We start from the raw sequence: 17,107 nt of genomic DNA, 5'->3' as shown, positions 1-17,107 counted from the left end.
TCTCCCTCGATAAGAAAACGGTTCGTTCGAGAGATACGTTTGCTTCAATAAACATAAATTTTCAACGAAAAAACTAATTAATAAATAATTTTTTCGTATTTTCGAGGGAAAAGGACATCTTATCGTCTCGTAGCAAGTGTCACAAATTGAGATAAGTATTTTTTGCACGTCGGAAATTTTCCGTAGCTATTAAACTCGGTAGACATTGCCGTTCGGCAATATTTCGAGCGTGCATGCGTGCGTGCGCGCACGTATGTGTGCGTGTTCGTGTAAAGCACAAAATGCAGCCTGACGCATACGAAAGTTTCGTGCCGACCACCGGCTGCAATTGCATTCCCGACGCGCTGGACAGCGTATTGTTTGACGTCGCGGCTGAAAACCACTAATTCGGGTGTTTCGGGCATTCGACCGGCATTCGGCGCGGCATATGGCCGATTGTTCGGCACAGGATGTCGAAAGTTGTTCCGCTGCCAAAGTCACTTTCTTTCCTTCTGGCCGATACTTACGAAACTCTACGTCCAATTCCAAGTGTATTTCCGTTGCACTTTTTTCTCTTTTTTTTTTTTCTACCGGCGACGGAAGAATAGACGTTATACATATACTACGCCTGTTGTATGCGTGGTTATTTTAGCGTGTTATTTTCTGTGCAAAAAAAAGATGCATGCAAAATGTCCGATCTTAGTTATATTGTAAAATCCCATAAAAATCTCTAAGCAAAACAGATGAAAAATCAGAAGCGTTAATCGAAAACAGGGAAAATAATTTAATTATTAATTTTGGTGATTAATTAATAAAATATAAAAATAGATAAATAAAATATAATTTAATGAAAGGCCGCGCGATGATCACGAACGGATGTGCGAGGACAAAAAAAAGCGATTTCCGGTATCTTACCTACGCAATTTTTGTGATCAATCACATTCGAGTTATGACGCTCTCGTAATAAAAAAAGGGCGTAGTAGACGACGAGCGATAGGTGAGAAAAAAAATGGGAAAGGCTACTGAATATTCTTGATACGGTAACGGTAGGATAAATTAAAGTCAGATTAGGACAGCTTCAGAACGTGGCCGTGCGCCTACCTGGATCACACTTAAAAAGTCATTAGCGGATATTGGGTTGTGCCCATTTCTCCCACGCTTCACGTTCGAAGGTTTTTAAATTGTGTGCACTTTCCCGTAAAAATCAGAAATTTTATTTCCGCGTAAAAATACATTTTTTTTTCTAAATCCTAGACAATTTTTATATATTAAAAAAAGTAATATTCAAATATTATAATTAATCTCGACAACTTTCCGTGAATTATTTCTCTTTAGATAAAATGTCGAGTATAAATATTTTATTCCGAGCGCGATTAATATGCAAAAAGTTTGTTACACAGCCCGTTGATCTCACGGCGCGCCGTGCGCCGGAGAGACGAGGTTCAAGATCGCCGAAACGATCCTTCCCTTGCATTTGGATGCAGTCCACGAATCGTTCGTTAGATACCGCTGATTTAAATTCCGCGATGGCAGCTATCGAAAAGACGAGTGATCCCGAGAAGAGCACGGTAACCGCTCAAGAGCATCCGAATACCTGAATACCATTACTCGATGGAATGCAAATGCGAGGCACTTATTACGCTTGTACGTTAATCACTAGCTTAATTCTCGATTTCGCCGCTTTTTCTTCTTTGCGCTCGCGAATCGAATTTTTTCTCGAGCATACATTTACAGATACGAGGGATAGTTAATCAATTACACGTAATTATAATTAATAAGTATCCGAGATCGACGATAATCGAACGTCTTAAATCTATCGGTGAATCTACCGTCGGGACGCGAGAGCAGCGATATGCCGATTCACGCAGGAAACGGGCTGGGGAGCTGATTATTGTGGAAATCCTTCGATTTCTACTATCTTTATATCATATCTTCATATCGCGGGGTGGAGATCGGCGCTCAATTCCGTACAATTAACAAAGATCCGTGAGCTTGCCCAGTGAACATCCCACGCCTTTTCACTTAGTTTACGATGCCTGTACCAGCGACGTTATTCCTATCTCTGATCCCTATCGGTCGCTTCTCGCCGCGCGCCGACACGACACTACGATTTTGCACGGATTTCCGCCGCGATACGATTCCGCCGCGCAAACACACGGCAGCACAATGTGGAAGTTGTAATTTAATGTAAAACGCGATTTTCTTAGATTGCATTTGTTAACTGCCACCTCGCGATGCTCGTTGCTACGCACAAACCATAAAAAAAAAATATCTCCCAGTAATTGCTTTGGAATCATCCTATTGCAGAAACTCTCTCAAAGTGAAAATGCGCGATTTAGGCGAGCACTTACTTATATCTTATTTTTAAATCGACTACGATTCTCGCTACGTTAGAATACACCCGCAGACAAAATACTTGGGACTGTACTTTCGTAACCAAAGAAAATATAATAATTTACATAAAGAATTAAGATATTAAAAATTCAAATAACGCGTTAACCTGTAAAACCAGTTAGATATAATTACACGTTCTAATTATTTTGATATCAAAAGCATCTGTTATTTAGAAATGTTAATTCAATGTTTGTTCGTCAAACTTTCTTTTCCGGCAAATTGGTAGAAAGCTCCTTGCGATTCGTTTACGTCACTGTATTCGCATTTAATTTTAAGAGATATATAAAATCAATATTAAATACCGTTTATAACATTTTAATTAATTTTCAAATTAATGAAACGAAAGAGTTAAATTGACCAGTCTAATTTTCCCGTTCACGAGTAATCTGAACGAAAACAAACCACGAAAATTCAGCGGTGCACCATTTAAACGACGCGTTATGTACTTGTTTTATTTCCTCTTCTCTTACTCTTTTTTTTTATTTTTTATCTCGTGTAATCGCGCGATGGTATACCGAATTTCGAATTTCGATCAGAAGAATTTATGGGGACGCGTTCGCGAGCGGGGTTAACGCCGATCCCTAGTAGCTGTCCGTGGGTTTGGTTTGGGAAGAAAGGAAGAGAGAGAATGGGTGAGAGAGCAGCTCTACACCCATCGGGTTTTTCGGCAGTCGAAAGATTTGTGGGGCCTGCATTCGAGACGATTTAGATGTTCATTTAATTTAGTCCTCGGCCTCGCAGTCGGCCACCGTGGGCCAGGCGAGACGCGCGCGCTGCCATTAAGGGCACCGTGGAAAAAAGGTATATCGAGATGTAATTTATATACACGTGTTCATGTTTCATTAAAATAATGTACCGACCGGTCACAGACTCGGCATTAATTCGTGCCCCGGCGCGCTCGGTAATTATTAAATCACTTATATATAATATTAGGTCGGGGGTGCAGGAAACTTTTCGTGTGCCTTCGAGCTCGCTTTCCATTCGAATTCTCTTATTAACGTTAATTTATTATATTGCCAAATAAAATTTAACTAATTCTCACTCGCCACATATTTTTGCATTTATTACGAAAGTAAAGTTTTAACTCTGAGAAATAGATTTTTTTTAACGCATTTTACTTTTATTATCGCACTTAATTTTAATAAATAAAAATCAGTTGTTTATTTTAATATTATTATTTAAGAAAATGAAATCTGATGCATCATTAAGAAAGCTCGTGCGGAGCAGATGCGAAACGTTAGCTATCATAATTCTACACAATGATGTATAAAGTTATCTAGTTACCGCGAGTAACGGTAAGACAAGATGCGCTCGAGATAAGTGAAGTCGAAAGGTTAAGGGGTGGCCAAGTTGTTAAATTCCATACGCTACCGCATTAAATTATTTCACGCATTTGCCACGCAGTGTTCGCCGCGGGAATTCATTTCCTGCAGAAAAAAAAAATTGATATACAAATATCGGGGTTAAGTCGACTCCGTCCTCCTTTATAATCACGGGAAATAATTACTTTGGATGATATATAATACACCGCGTACACGTGATTTATTACGCATCACGGCTCTCTAATCACCGTGCAGTACTTAGCACTGGACCAACGGTCGTCCCTCAAATAAAACTCGCACGATAAAAGCGCGTTTTAACCCTAACATTATCAAAGTATTTCCTATAACTGTAAATATATTTTACACATGCGCTATAAAACTGCATTCTAATCTGTGTGATCAAATAAAATAATTTAAACGCGAAATTGCCACACGTCATTTTTTTTTTTTTTTTTTTTTTTTTTTTTTTTTTTTTTTTTTTTAAACAAATTATTTTAATATTTCGTCAAATAATAGTCTTTTTAGTATTTTAATAATTGACAAGTTTTAAATACAAATTGCAGAATTAATTTCTCGAATTATTAACGACACATTATTTTGAACTGCAGCTAAAGAGATTGTAATAATGCATAATCGTTATGAATGATATTAGATTAGAATCAATGGTCTGGAAATCGATATATTAAAACCTACGGTTATCAAGTATTTGCGGCTGAAAATGAGAGCTCGAGCACGAGTGTAGTCACGTCATATAAGTTTCTTTAAGTACAAGCAACCGATTGCGAGCCTGTGATACAGAAAGTGGTGTCGTTAATCAAGCAATCGCTAGACAACAGGTGCAAGGTGCAACCGGCATTCAAGCACAGATGCGGCATGTATGAAAATCAGTGACTCGCATTGCGCTACATTTGGGCGAGTATATCTTATTTCGATTAAACGCAAGGCACATTTTAAATAATCAATGGTCCATACGTATCTATAAAAATTGAATAAAAGATTTAATTGGATTTTGTTTGACTAGACATTACGCTATTTAACCTAGAAACACTCTGCATATATGCAAGGTTATACATTAAATCACACACGGTGATTAGCCCGGGACTCATTTGCTCGTACATGTAAGAGAAGTAGAATTAGGTGAATCCACGCGAACCGGTTCGTTTCACCGTCGAGTGCGTATTACCCATCTTTTGCTTATTGAATTACGAATAGTGATTCTATATCGACGTAATTACTAGCCGCGGTCTTGTTAAGTATACCATTAACGATAGTCGAGAAGCCGCATATGTAAATACGACATTCATTTAATTAATTATCAGCCGATCTGATCTAATTATCTGATAATTTAACGTTATCACATAGATAAGAATTTCTATTAATTAAGCAATTTATCATTGCAGAGCTAATCCGATCGTAAAGTATATCACATAGCGAAATGATTAAGTCTCAAGTTTATATTGGCTCGATTACCTATCACACTCTTTTTCAATTAAAATCATTTTAAAGCTTTTAAAAATTTAGGAAATAGATTATCGAGTTAAAAATATTTAGAAGTAATCGAGACATTTAAATAAACAATTAAAAAAATATGTCTAAATTTCGCGAAATAAAAAAGAACGAAATAAAACGAGCAAAATAAAATGAGATAGCGCGGCCTCGTAAATCCTCTGTATAACGTGTGAAATTTATTTGATGTTTTCTTCTTCGTTCTAAACGCGATAATGAAGAGATCGTCGGGACATGTGGTTCTTAATCAATTCCTGACGATTTCTTCGTATATGCACGCACACACGGAACGGCTAAGCGCTACCGAATTCGTGTGACATAGTACAAGCAATCCCGAACACGAACGTTCTGTCCGACGTAGAGAACAAAAAGTAAGTCGTCGCTGACCTAAGCGAAAGGAGAGGAGGGGCCAAAAAGGGTAAGAGAGAACGATCTCAAATCCATTTATCGGGTGTTGGCCCCTTGCTTGTCGGCCTTTCACCGCCGACAAGATTAGTGGTCCAGCGCTTTCCTCTCGCGTTCAATTTCCTTTGCGTTATTCCCATTTTAGTTTATTTTCAAAATATTTAATTTGGCAATAATAAAAATTAACACTTTTTGAAATATACCGCAATGTCGAATTCTTAATTTAATTATTTCAAACGTATAACGTTCGTGATACCTAAAGCATTTTAATTAAATCGTTCTTTGATTATAAATAGCGGAAGAAGAAACAATAAAAATGACGCACGTAATATTACATAATATTTACCGATTTATAATAATAAATAATGCCGAGACCGGGGAGGCTCGCGAGAACGTACGATTCGCGTAGGAAATAAAAGGAGAGGCCTGTAATTATACTTAATTAATTTCCCACCGGCTGACGACACGGCGTATTTCTTTCGTCGGTAGAAAAACTGGAATAAATAAAAGGAGGACCGCTTGTATCGGACGTGCCAACTGGAATTCGCAGGTGTCAAGGCGGAGTGAGATATGTTTCGGACGTTGTCCCGACTTAAACGCAAAAGGCCGGCGAACGGCCTATCAATGTGCGTCTCCGTAATGCGTGGGTATACCACGATTGAAACTGCCGTACCTTGTGACTACCGTAGATGTAAATATCCTACGCGCCGCATTAACATACGTCCCCGCGGGCTCATTAAGGGCGAAATTAATTATCTAATGGAACCGTTTGCCGTGCCGTGCTGAGCCCTCTCGTGCGTTTCCTCGTCTCCACAGATACGGAAAAGCTGCGTTCGTCTGACGCGAAATTTATCGTCGACCGTACCCCGGATGTCGCTCTAGACTGGACATCTCGATAAAGCATAACACGCTTACAGACACAAACGTATTTTACAAATTTTTTTTTTTTTTTTTTTTTTTTTTACGTAAAAGATTAATTTTTTTTATTACAATAAAATGCTTTTCATAATGCGCACGCAAATAAAGAACGTTTTTTGTCCGTAAATCTCGGCTTTTCTGCGCGCGAGAAGGTCGTAATTTTGGCAGCGATAAGCGGAAGGTGGGCTGAACCCAATCGATAGTATAATCGGCGTATTGTCGTAGGTACGTGCGCGCCAAGTAATCGACGAGCGAGGGTGAAGGTAAGAAAGCGCTACGAAGACTTAGAGGAGCAATTATCCTAATGGATGCAAGTCGCGCTCCGATCCCTGCACCGGGCATGGTAATGAGTCGATATCACCGCATACCAGGACCTTGTACCCTTTCAGTTCGGTCCCGGAGCCCAGAGCTGGTCGGAGAAAAACACCTCCGTCACCCTTTTCCCTCCTCCGGCGTATCTCTCTTTGTATCGTAGTGCGGATCCTCTCGTTCGTTCCTTCCCTCTCGGGAATCTGGCCGGACACGAAATTCGCGATCCACGGTTCGCACCTTAAACGCGTGACCGTGTTCACACTTTCGTCGCGCGCACATGGAGACAGATAACGCGGTAGACGTCTAACTATCTCTCTACTATTGCTTCTTTTTTATTAGCTCGTTGTTTTTTTTTTTTTTTTTTTTTTTTTTACCGAGTTTGTTCATACGGCGAGGAAATACGTTTTCATAAATTGTGATCAAAATACATGAACGTATCTTGTGCAAAATTATCGATAAAAAAAAAATTCTGCACGTAGACTAAAACAATAGAAGAAACAATGACGATTTGATTAACGATTGATTTTTAGAATAAAAATCTTTAACTAAAACTAGACTGTATTGAAAGATAAATTGTTCATTATTCAGAAATTTCAAAAATGACGAGGAAAATTATGTTTTTCTCATGTTTAAATGGAAGAATTTCGAAGTTTTCAAATAATTATACTTTTGTACCATACAATAATTACAGCGTAACGATATATAGTATATAATTACTGAAATAATGCATATTGCATTGCATTCGTACTAGCACTTTATGTAATATAAAAGGAAAGAAAAAACACGTTGGTTATATTATTTTACCTAGCTTGATAGTATCATTCGTATCACGTGAAAGAGAAACTTGTTTAAAATTATAGGCTTTAATGATACCCGATAGAAAGACTGCACTGTTAGATAGACAGATAAAGTGCTTGTAAAGTCTTACGATCGTAATCTAGATCGAATGCAGATAGGTGCTGCAGAAAAAGAAACAACTGAATACAAATGGTTCATATTATTTTTTTTTATCTCCTTATTAAGAATCGTACATGTGCATTATATTCCATATGCACTTTCGTTATACAGGAATTTTACCTGGAAACACCCTGCGTACATATACGCGTGCGATTGCGACAATGAAATTAGCGGTTTAAAATTGACCCGATGTGCCGCACTGCGATCGCGAAATAGTCTAATAATCGCACGTTTGGTTATCGGAAACAAGAGTCGTTGACTCCCGCGCGTTCTTTTCAACCGCGGGATCAAACGTGCAGGCTCGCTCATTCCCTCGTATCTAAATTACTCCCAATAAGTCGAACGGCGCAGGTTACATCGTAATTCCATCTTCTTTGTATATCCCTTTCGTTTGCGGGCTGAAGCAGCATCTCGGGTGCACATTACGTCGGCTACGCGTACAGCATCGCCGGCAGATGCGACGACTAATTCTCCGATTACCACGGCACGCGGCCGCTATCTTAATGCTAATGTCGACCGTTTTGTATTTTAACGAGATTATTTATAATACGCGACGTTCGCGAAATCGAGCCAGGAGGTGCTCGGAGAGACCGGCACCCGTCCTCGACGGCCGGGAGACTCGAGGGCGCCAATTCCGCGCTTTCTTATTTATTTAATTTACTCCCTTAATGCCGGACGTTAAGCGAATGCGCCGATAATGAAGTCTCGTTTCTTCGGCTTTTGACCGGCAACGCGCAACGAACGGCTGTAATTTTGACCGCGAAGCGATCGAGCGGAGAGCGCGTCGAAACCGGTCTGCAAAATCTCATCGATTCTTTTTCTAATGTAATTAAACTCCTAGGGTACTGCCTCAAATGCTAAATTAAATAAAGGTGATAGATCACATTTTAATGAGTGGACCTAAAGTAAGGTAGATATTTTCTCTCGCGCACGTACATAACACACGTACAAAAAAAGGGATAATTATCATTATATTTTGAATACGAATATTATTAAATATTTAACTTTTTTCTTTTTGTGGAAGTATATTAATTTATTTATAATAAGTTTGAAAGAGAATTTCGCTAAAGATAATCGAATAATAATCCTGATTGCGGTCGAATTGAATTAACATTCGCGAATGATATATTTCAGTCGGCGGGGATGAGCCGAGAAACATTTTCAATCTGTAATTAAGTTCGGCGACTGGATACTCGCCTTTAGTGCCATTGTTATTACCGGCGTTTGATCGTTACCACTTTAAGACTGAAATTAATGATCGACCGTTAAAACGATACCCTTCCTGCACTTGTGCTCAAAAGTGAGAGCACCTGCTCACCTTGAGTGATTTCCAGTGGAGCGTAATGTGTCGCGGAGAAAGGAAGATGTCGGTTACACTCAGGTGGTTCGATATTAAGCCGTCTTCTTTTTTTCCAATTATATATTATAGCTCATTAAAAGCGATATTTCTGATTATAACATTATTATTTATAACAAAATAATAAACGAGATTGGATATTAGAAAAGTTAGAAACGTAACGCTACTTGAATGATTTAATTGACCAAACTAAAAAAAAAATCTTATATATAAAAAAAAAAAAGAAATAGCTTTTTAATTCATTTCGACAATAAAGTTGAAAATAAAATCGAGTTTTCCTTAAGAGATATTTTAGTTTGGTCGTCGCGTTTGATTGAATATCGAAAAGACGGAAGGAATTAACGATAGGGAACGCGAGAAGCGAAGGAGAGGAAAGAGATCGAAACGGAAGTTCACGACGCGCCCGGTCGCGACGTCTTCGTGACGCCTAACATTGTAGCTTCGCGTGGTCCATACCATGGGATGGTGCACGCACGATGACGTGATCACGTGAGCGTTAAAAACCTGACCTAACCGACATACGGAGCAGCGTCTGCCGTGGCACGCTATCATCCGCGCGTACCGAGCTGGTGAATGAACGAGGTGCGCCCGAGTGTACAACCTCGAGGACGACGACAACGGCGACGGCGACCCCGTAAATTTATCCGTGCCTTCTCGAAACCGAGAGACATGCGAGAACTGACGAACCGCCCGCCCGTCTCACCCCGCCGACCGTCTGTCTGTCGACAGGGAATGCGTGCATGCGTTGCTTTCCGCCGATCGTTTCATCGGTTCAAGGTCTTTACGTGCATATCGCGCGTGGATGAACCTCGCGTGTTGCATCGACTTATACTTCCCGATTGCCGAGCTATCGATAAGTACATCCAGACGACAAATTTGCTATTTTCACTCGGAATAAAATGAACAAGAGTACGAAATATATATCGCGATATTGACAAAAATATCAAAGCTCAAGATTCAACGAAAATGAGGAAATATTTAATGTTTTATTAACGTCGTGAATTTTATTTTATATTCTATTAACATGACTTGAAATATTATCGATAAATCCATATCGTAATTTAATGCCGGGAACAGTTTTCTAAGGAAAGGTATTTAAAAAATATATTTTATTTCTTTTTAAACGAGTGGTTCAACGAGTAGCTAACAATTGCAGCCGGCCGCAGATTACGACGTGAATTCTAATTATTCGCATTCACCGAGAGATGGATAAACATAGAGCACAATAGAGATCCCTGCATGCGTGCGTTACGCTATTACTCCCTACATTTATCAGGTTAGCGTGTTACAAACCATAATTTACTATTCCGTAAATGGCCGTTTACGCTTCAATACACACATATGTTTTGCCACGCGTCTTTTTTTTTTTTTTTTTTTTTTTTTTGCAACGCGATGAACAAACCGCAAAAGTGGCTGGTCTACACCCTCGCTACAACCAACCGCTATACATTACCTAGGGGCTCATCGAGAGATCTCACCTATTAGTACAATAGCCTGAAAATACCACGGAGTCTTCTCGTTACGGCATAGCCCTCGGCGCGATATAATTCTGTTTTGCGGAAACGCACGTTCGCGCCTCGCGAATGAATGAGCGCGCGATGTCCGCGTTTTGTTCTATGGCAAAAGCGTGTGCGATTTAATGAACCGTTGTCCTTCCTATCAGGAGTGCGTGCGCGTTTCTTTACCCGATTGGTTCAAGGTCTTACATGACCACGAGTAGTGCATCGCGTGATGCATCGGTATTCAGTGTTCGGTCAATAGGTTAAAGGATCGTGACGACTTTCGCGTACACGTGATTCTCCATTGTCATTGAACTAGAATAATTACGAAAGCATCGCGAATTTTTTAGTTATCTACCGATTTATCTCGATACTTGATCGATTACGAAGTCGCTCTACACTCCGCACTCCCCGCAAACGCGACGTGCGTTTCATTACATCTCGACGAAACGACGTTGAAATTACGTCGAGCAGCGCGACGATTCGCTCGACGTTTGGTTAACGGGTAATGAACGAACGTATGAGAAAGACGGAAAATAGTATCGAAAATATTCAATCTCGTCCATCGCAACTGCATAACCTGTTGCTGCTCTCGAGTCTCTTACGTACGACTTTAATTCGGATCTGTGTACGCACCCGGGTAATTAACGCAAACGTCAACGCGACAAAATCTCCGCGGCGAGCGAATTAATCTCGATCATTACGTTAGATCGTCGCGCAAGTTAATATCGCGGTGTAGGTACATTGAAAAGCAAATATGACTTTTGCTGCGGCGACGCCGGCCAGCTGTGGGAAAACGAGGCCGGATCCAAACTTGACACGATATTAATGAACATAAGAGCGAGCGAATCCTTAAAGCGCAGCCTTTTAATTCCGCGGCATCGGCAGTGGGCTCCGATTTCGTAGATACGCCGTACATTTCGGGAGACAGATCGGCAGATGGGACTGCCCAGGCACGATTTCGATTTCGATCTTTCGCTCTCGATCCCATAAATATCGGGGCGAGGCAGTCCGCCAGATAATTACGTATCGCCGTCGTATACGTGGGGCGGAGAAGAATGTGGCACGTTCAATAGGCACCGATATTACGCTTATACCATAGTCGCGGCACGCTTGACCCTTGACATTTCGAATGATATAATAATAATTGTAATATTACGACCACTCTTGCTTCTCCCGCGTTAAGAGAAACCGTTCTACATTTAATAATTTTCAGTACTAAATTACAAATGCACGTACATTGAAAGGCAGACACGGCATTTGTTTCGGCGACGGCGGCTAGCGTACGTGATCTTGGCGTGGGGGGCGTAAAGTTTTAAACAGAGCGCGTGTTATCAGTGATACGCCGGCGAACAGAGGGAAAGAGAGAATAAAAAATCTTTAGAAAAGAGTATTGCTCGAGGTGGTCCAATACACCCGGGGTATAGCATTTAACTCGCACTTCTCATCCGAAAGAGATACAGCTCTCGCGTTAAAAGATTATTAAAGCCGAGAGCTGCACGAGAAAATACCTTTATTCCAAATTCGAAGTTTTGTGCTGCGCGATATTAATGATAGGATTTATTAAAAGCAGCGCGATTAATCTTTTATCATACATTTATATATAATTAAAAATCATTATTAAAATTTATTGTAACGCAAACACTTATGCATTAAGTAAATTGCTATTCTATTTTTCTAATTAATACGAAAAGAATATCCTATTTAAACGAGCCACATCGTTGACGCTTAAGGACGGTAGGTGCGGGGGGGTGATAAGTTCCCTAGCGCGCCGACCAATCACAGCGCTCCATCGATCGCCTGATCGCGAATAATCTATGTGACCGCTGCACAGTTGATGTGATCCACCGGCCACGTGCAGAGCACCGGCTTTTGCGATGGATATTCGGGGTATCTGTGGGTGTTCTCTCGCGGTTTATCGTCGCGTACCTATGTTTCGCGTACTTCGCCTTGCTGTGGGAACCCTACGAACCGAAGTCCCGTTTCGATCAAGTGATTTTTAAGGAGCACGCGGTAGATAATGTGCGCGAGAAACATTTCACGTTGGCGGAGCAGCCTCAAGAGGCACGGGGAAAGGGGGTGCTCGCTGGCTGCAGTCAGCCGGCTCGTTCCGTATTGCGTAGGTCTGGGATTAGACCGCTGTAGGCGCGGGGAGCGCGGGGAGCAGGGGGGACGGTGCGAGCTAGCTCTGCTAGCGCTGGAATTCTCGTCCGGTCGCCCGTAAACAAAACGCGCGCTCGGTAAGACATAAACATTACGCGCTAAGTAATACATTGAATAGAACAGCATGTTAAGTACAATTCTTCTGTTTCAGATAATATTGCACCATCGAAAAAGGACCACCTCGACATCCCGCGGACATCCTGAGAGGAGGAGGAGGCCCAGGAAGGGTATCCTGCCCCAGCGGAGCAACCCCGGAGTAAGTGTCAATTTTTTTTTTTTGGAATAAAATGCTTCAGATTCTTTATAACATTTTTCAATCATTTTATTTAATTATATGTTACGTCTACAAAATAATTTCTTTATTTTACTGTTACAGATCAAGAGGACCTCTGCTGTTGCGCCGATATTTCATAATACGAACCGCAGACGGTTTGTCGGTACCGTTCGGGTGTGCCGATAGTTTTCGGGCGCTTTTTTTCCGTCTATCTTTTTATCGGGAGTGTCGAAAAATATACGCGCGACAGTGTTAAGTCATAATCGCGATTGTAACTTCACCCGGGCGCGTTCGCGAGTTTCCTGTGCGTGGAAGGATGGCTCGTCACGTCCCATCTGAGTGGAGGAGCAGGCCCGGGGGGCATCCTGCATCGGCGGAGCATCTCTTAGGTGAGGATCAATTCTTTTTAAAAATTGTCATTTTATTAATTTAATTTTTAATTTTTTTTTTATTTAAATATTAAATATTTTCAACATGTCTACATTAATTTTTTTCTTCTTATGTTACAGTCACCGGCAGAAATCTTCAACTCCGCTGATGCTCATGCAGTTCGGTGAGTCACAGAATTATTTTTTCGTAGTTTGTAGTTTGATTGCGAGACGAAAATATATATATGTGGAGGATGGGATAGTAAGGCCGCGAGTACGTTTATATGTGTGCATAATAGAACGATGATCGGCCGACCATGAAATACGTGGCCATTAACGGCCATAACCATTACCGATTCGACAGAATTGTGAGGTCTGATCCCCTACGTGCTTTACTTAACTGTCAAGAAATTAGCATATTATCTGGATGATGGCTTCGCTGCCTCCGTTTCTTCGGGAGAGAAACGTCACGATCGCGATTTGCTTCCTCGTGCCTCCCGCCCCTTCGAAAGTATTGCTAAAGAGCTTGCGATAGGCATCGTTACGATCATTAAACCGGGAATAAGTTCGGAATAATTAAAATTTAGATAAGCTTCCTCCTTATCCACTTGACGAAGCTGTTCTCGTTCGGATTCGAATTTGTTAGAACCAGTTTATCGCTTTCATTAACTCGCACTCGTTCCGCAAACGCAAATCGATTAACGTTATTCGTAATAAAGAAGCCATTAATGAATTAGTTCAAAATTAATTTTTTTCGCTTTGCAATCTAATATAGTCAAGCGATTTGTTCACCGAATCTTTGTTTTCGCCCTGAGTTGCTCGTAACCTTTGACGGTCGCGGAAAAAAACCGATTCACTGACTGAGTTATGTAAGTCCGAGCACTCGAAAAATCTCGCTCAGTATTGAGAGATCGGTAACGAGTTCTTGCTGTTTCGGGGCAAAAGAGCCGGCAATTACGCACGCTGCTGCCGAAGATTTCCTCGAAACTTCGTCGTTGACCTGGTCGGTCATAATTGGCGAAACGGAAATATCCGCGGCGATCCGAGCTAGTGTCGAAAGCCGGAAAGGTAAACACGAGACCGCGGAATACTGGCAAAACTGTAGTTTAAGTAGGCTTATAAATGGGTAAGAAGCTCGGGAGCGTTTCTACGTAGCAAGAAACGGCCGCGGGATTATCGGCTCTCGTAAAACTAACTGCCGCTCGTTCAGCGATTATCTCTTACTCTTCCAGCTTTCGAACAGTTTCGTTGGGGACGGAACGCCGGGCCTTACGCCCGTCTCTTTACTCCTCATCTTTTTGAGGCAATAAATGCCCGAGATGAACGCGAATCGGCTGAACAAGTGGCTGGTACTTTTCTATGAAGCTGTTAACTTCGCGCAAATATACGCGTTACCGTCTCGTTATGGTTGCGCGAAACTAACTATCGATTTCTTAAATTCTTATACCTTTCACTGAAAAAAATTAAGATCACACTTGTCAAGTCGTACCTACCTTTATTCGAGCAACCAAATTATTCATGTTTGCAATCTTAAAGTTTGCAATATATATTAAGACTATTTTTTTCTATTTTTTTTTTTTTTTTTTTTTTTTTTTTTTTTGTCAATAAATTTGTGTTTTCTTTAATTATAACGTACGCAGTTTTATGTCAATTTAAGAAATCGCTATAGCCGCTTACTGTTATTTTTCGCGTTTCACAATGTCAGGCAATAAACCCAAAAATGTTTAACGTAACGTAAACGGACGTAATTGGATCTCGAGAGAACGAAACAAAATAAAAATCGCGGTAACTTCTTACGGCATCGCAAACGTAATGGAGTTAACCTCGACTAACCCAGGTATAATTAAAAACAGAAAATGATCCGGAACGAATCGGGATTATTGATCTGTACTTTAATTAGGTGCCCTTCTGTTGTATGCAAGTATTTGTAATTCGCAATTAATTATTACTTTGCAAAATTAAGATTTTATTCTCTCCCCGAAATAATTCAATTTTTGCTTTAGAAACGTTGTAACAAAATAATATTTAAAGTATAATATTTTTTGATTAATTACGTATAAGAAAAATAATTATTCCGTTAAAATTCCGTTTAGCTTATTAGATCTAAATAATCGTTTTCGCAAGAGATTTATGTTTATAAGTAGATACGCGTAACAAGCGTTTTTAGCGCGATCGTATTATAGTCGATCGATTTTGAAGTTTATACATATACAACGGGATATAACATGCAACGTGATTATGGCTTAGGAATCGCGTCGACGCAAAGCGCTATAATGCGGGTCTAAAACGTCAACGACGACGCAATTGTATCGATCTCACGGCTGTCGGTGCAAGTGATTGAAAACAATTCCAGTTTCTCACGATTATAGAGTTAGAATCAGCAGCCAGCATCGATTTTCGCACATCACGTATGGCTTGCTATTACGACGGCGTTTAAATAATGAAAACGGTCTCTCATCCAGTTTCCTGTCATTTATGGCATCGCTCGTGGCTTCAATAGAAATTATAATTAGAGTCATTAATTTATCTTTGAGGACGTGGCCGGATAATTAAAATTATTTTACTTTGAACGATATATTTCATAAATATTACATTGCATAGCAAAAATTAAAATAAAAAAGAAACTCTTTAACAATTTGTAAGATATATTATTGAAATATAAATTATTATTAACGTGGTTAAATGAATACAAATGAAGCAGTTAATTAAATCGAAACGAGTTAACTCCAGTACTATGCTAATAATTCCTAAGCCATGTTAAAAATAACCCGCAGATGCAAGAATATAAAGGTCATTGTAGGATCCATTCGCTTTGCGGCAAGATCAAAGGTTTAACAAAATTGGACAACAAGTACTCGTCATGCACTTGACGTCTCGCGGCTTAAAATACTTAGAATCGCTAATTCGAGACTTTGTAGTTGAAGTTGCCGTTCAGAGTTCACGCCTTCCTATCGGATGTCTTTAAAGTTTGCCGCGTGATTAAACATTTTTATTAATGTAAATAATTAACTCGAAACTTTTTCTTATATTAATACATAGAAAATAATACTTCAAAAATTTTTCTTTTAGTTAAAGTAGTTCTGAAACTTATGAAATTTTTTTTTTCTACTTCCCCTCTAATAAACAATAATTATGCAATGAAAGAGAGTGGGCTAGCACCACCACGCAAAATCGCATATTTATAAAATGCAAATTTTAATTGCGGTAATAGAAACGCGAAATTAATGATTGCATTTAAAACGCTTTATCAACCCGCGGCACATTTTCACCCGTACTATAAGCAGTACCTACACGTAGAAACGTTCACTTGCTTATACCAAGGTATGAACGGCAATGTACGCGATCGTGCTTAGAAAATAATAATATACGGACGTTAAACTTATAGAAGCCAGGTTCTCAAGTATTACTTTCGTCACTCTTGGCAGTGCACACAGATACGTTAACATTGTCAGGGTATCGACACACAAGCTGTTAACGACTGCATATCCCTAATTAGCGTAATTAACGGTATAACGTAATCCAGCCTTAGTGCCTACAATTTCTATCCCCTGATAACTGAGGCTGTCAGCTTTTCTTCCCCCGTCTCAAAAGGGACAACCTTGTCGGTGCCATTTCTTTTTCATTTTTCTTTCCCTCCCGAGAACAGAATATTT

The 17,107-nt window shown here is 40.1% G+C and overlaps 1 protein-coding gene and 1 long non-coding RNA gene across 3 annotated transcripts in view; one reads left to right on the top strand and one right to left on the bottom strand.

Annotated features, from left to right (window-relative positions):
• LOC139106272 (uncharacterized) overlaps positions 1 to 13,872 on the top strand; it is a 59,802-nt gene extending 45,930 nt beyond the window's left edge. The window contains exons 3-5 of the long non-coding RNA XR_011546325.1: positions 12,964 to 13,068; positions 13,189 to 13,475; positions 13,596 to 13,872. This is a non-coding gene — a long non-coding RNA (uncharacterized lncRNA). The remainder of the gene's footprint in view (positions 1 to 12,963; positions 13,069 to 13,188; positions 13,476 to 13,595) is intronic.
• The window catches only part of Ss (spineless), a 123,782-nt gene that overhangs the window by 85,939 nt on the left and 20,736 nt on the right, over positions 1 to 17,107 (bottom strand). The gene's annotated exons all lie outside the window — the stretch shown is intronic.

This window comes from Cardiocondyla obscurior, linkage group LG10, assembly GCF_019399895.1.
Source record: "Cardiocondyla obscurior isolate alpha-2009 linkage group LG10, Cobs3.1, whole genome shotgun sequence".
Lineage (NCBI taxonomy): Eukaryota > Metazoa > Arthropoda > Insecta > Hymenoptera > Formicidae > Cardiocondyla > Cardiocondyla obscurior.
The sequence above is the reverse complement of the archived record's forward strand: the minus strand, read 5'-3'. Positions and strand labels throughout refer to the sequence as shown.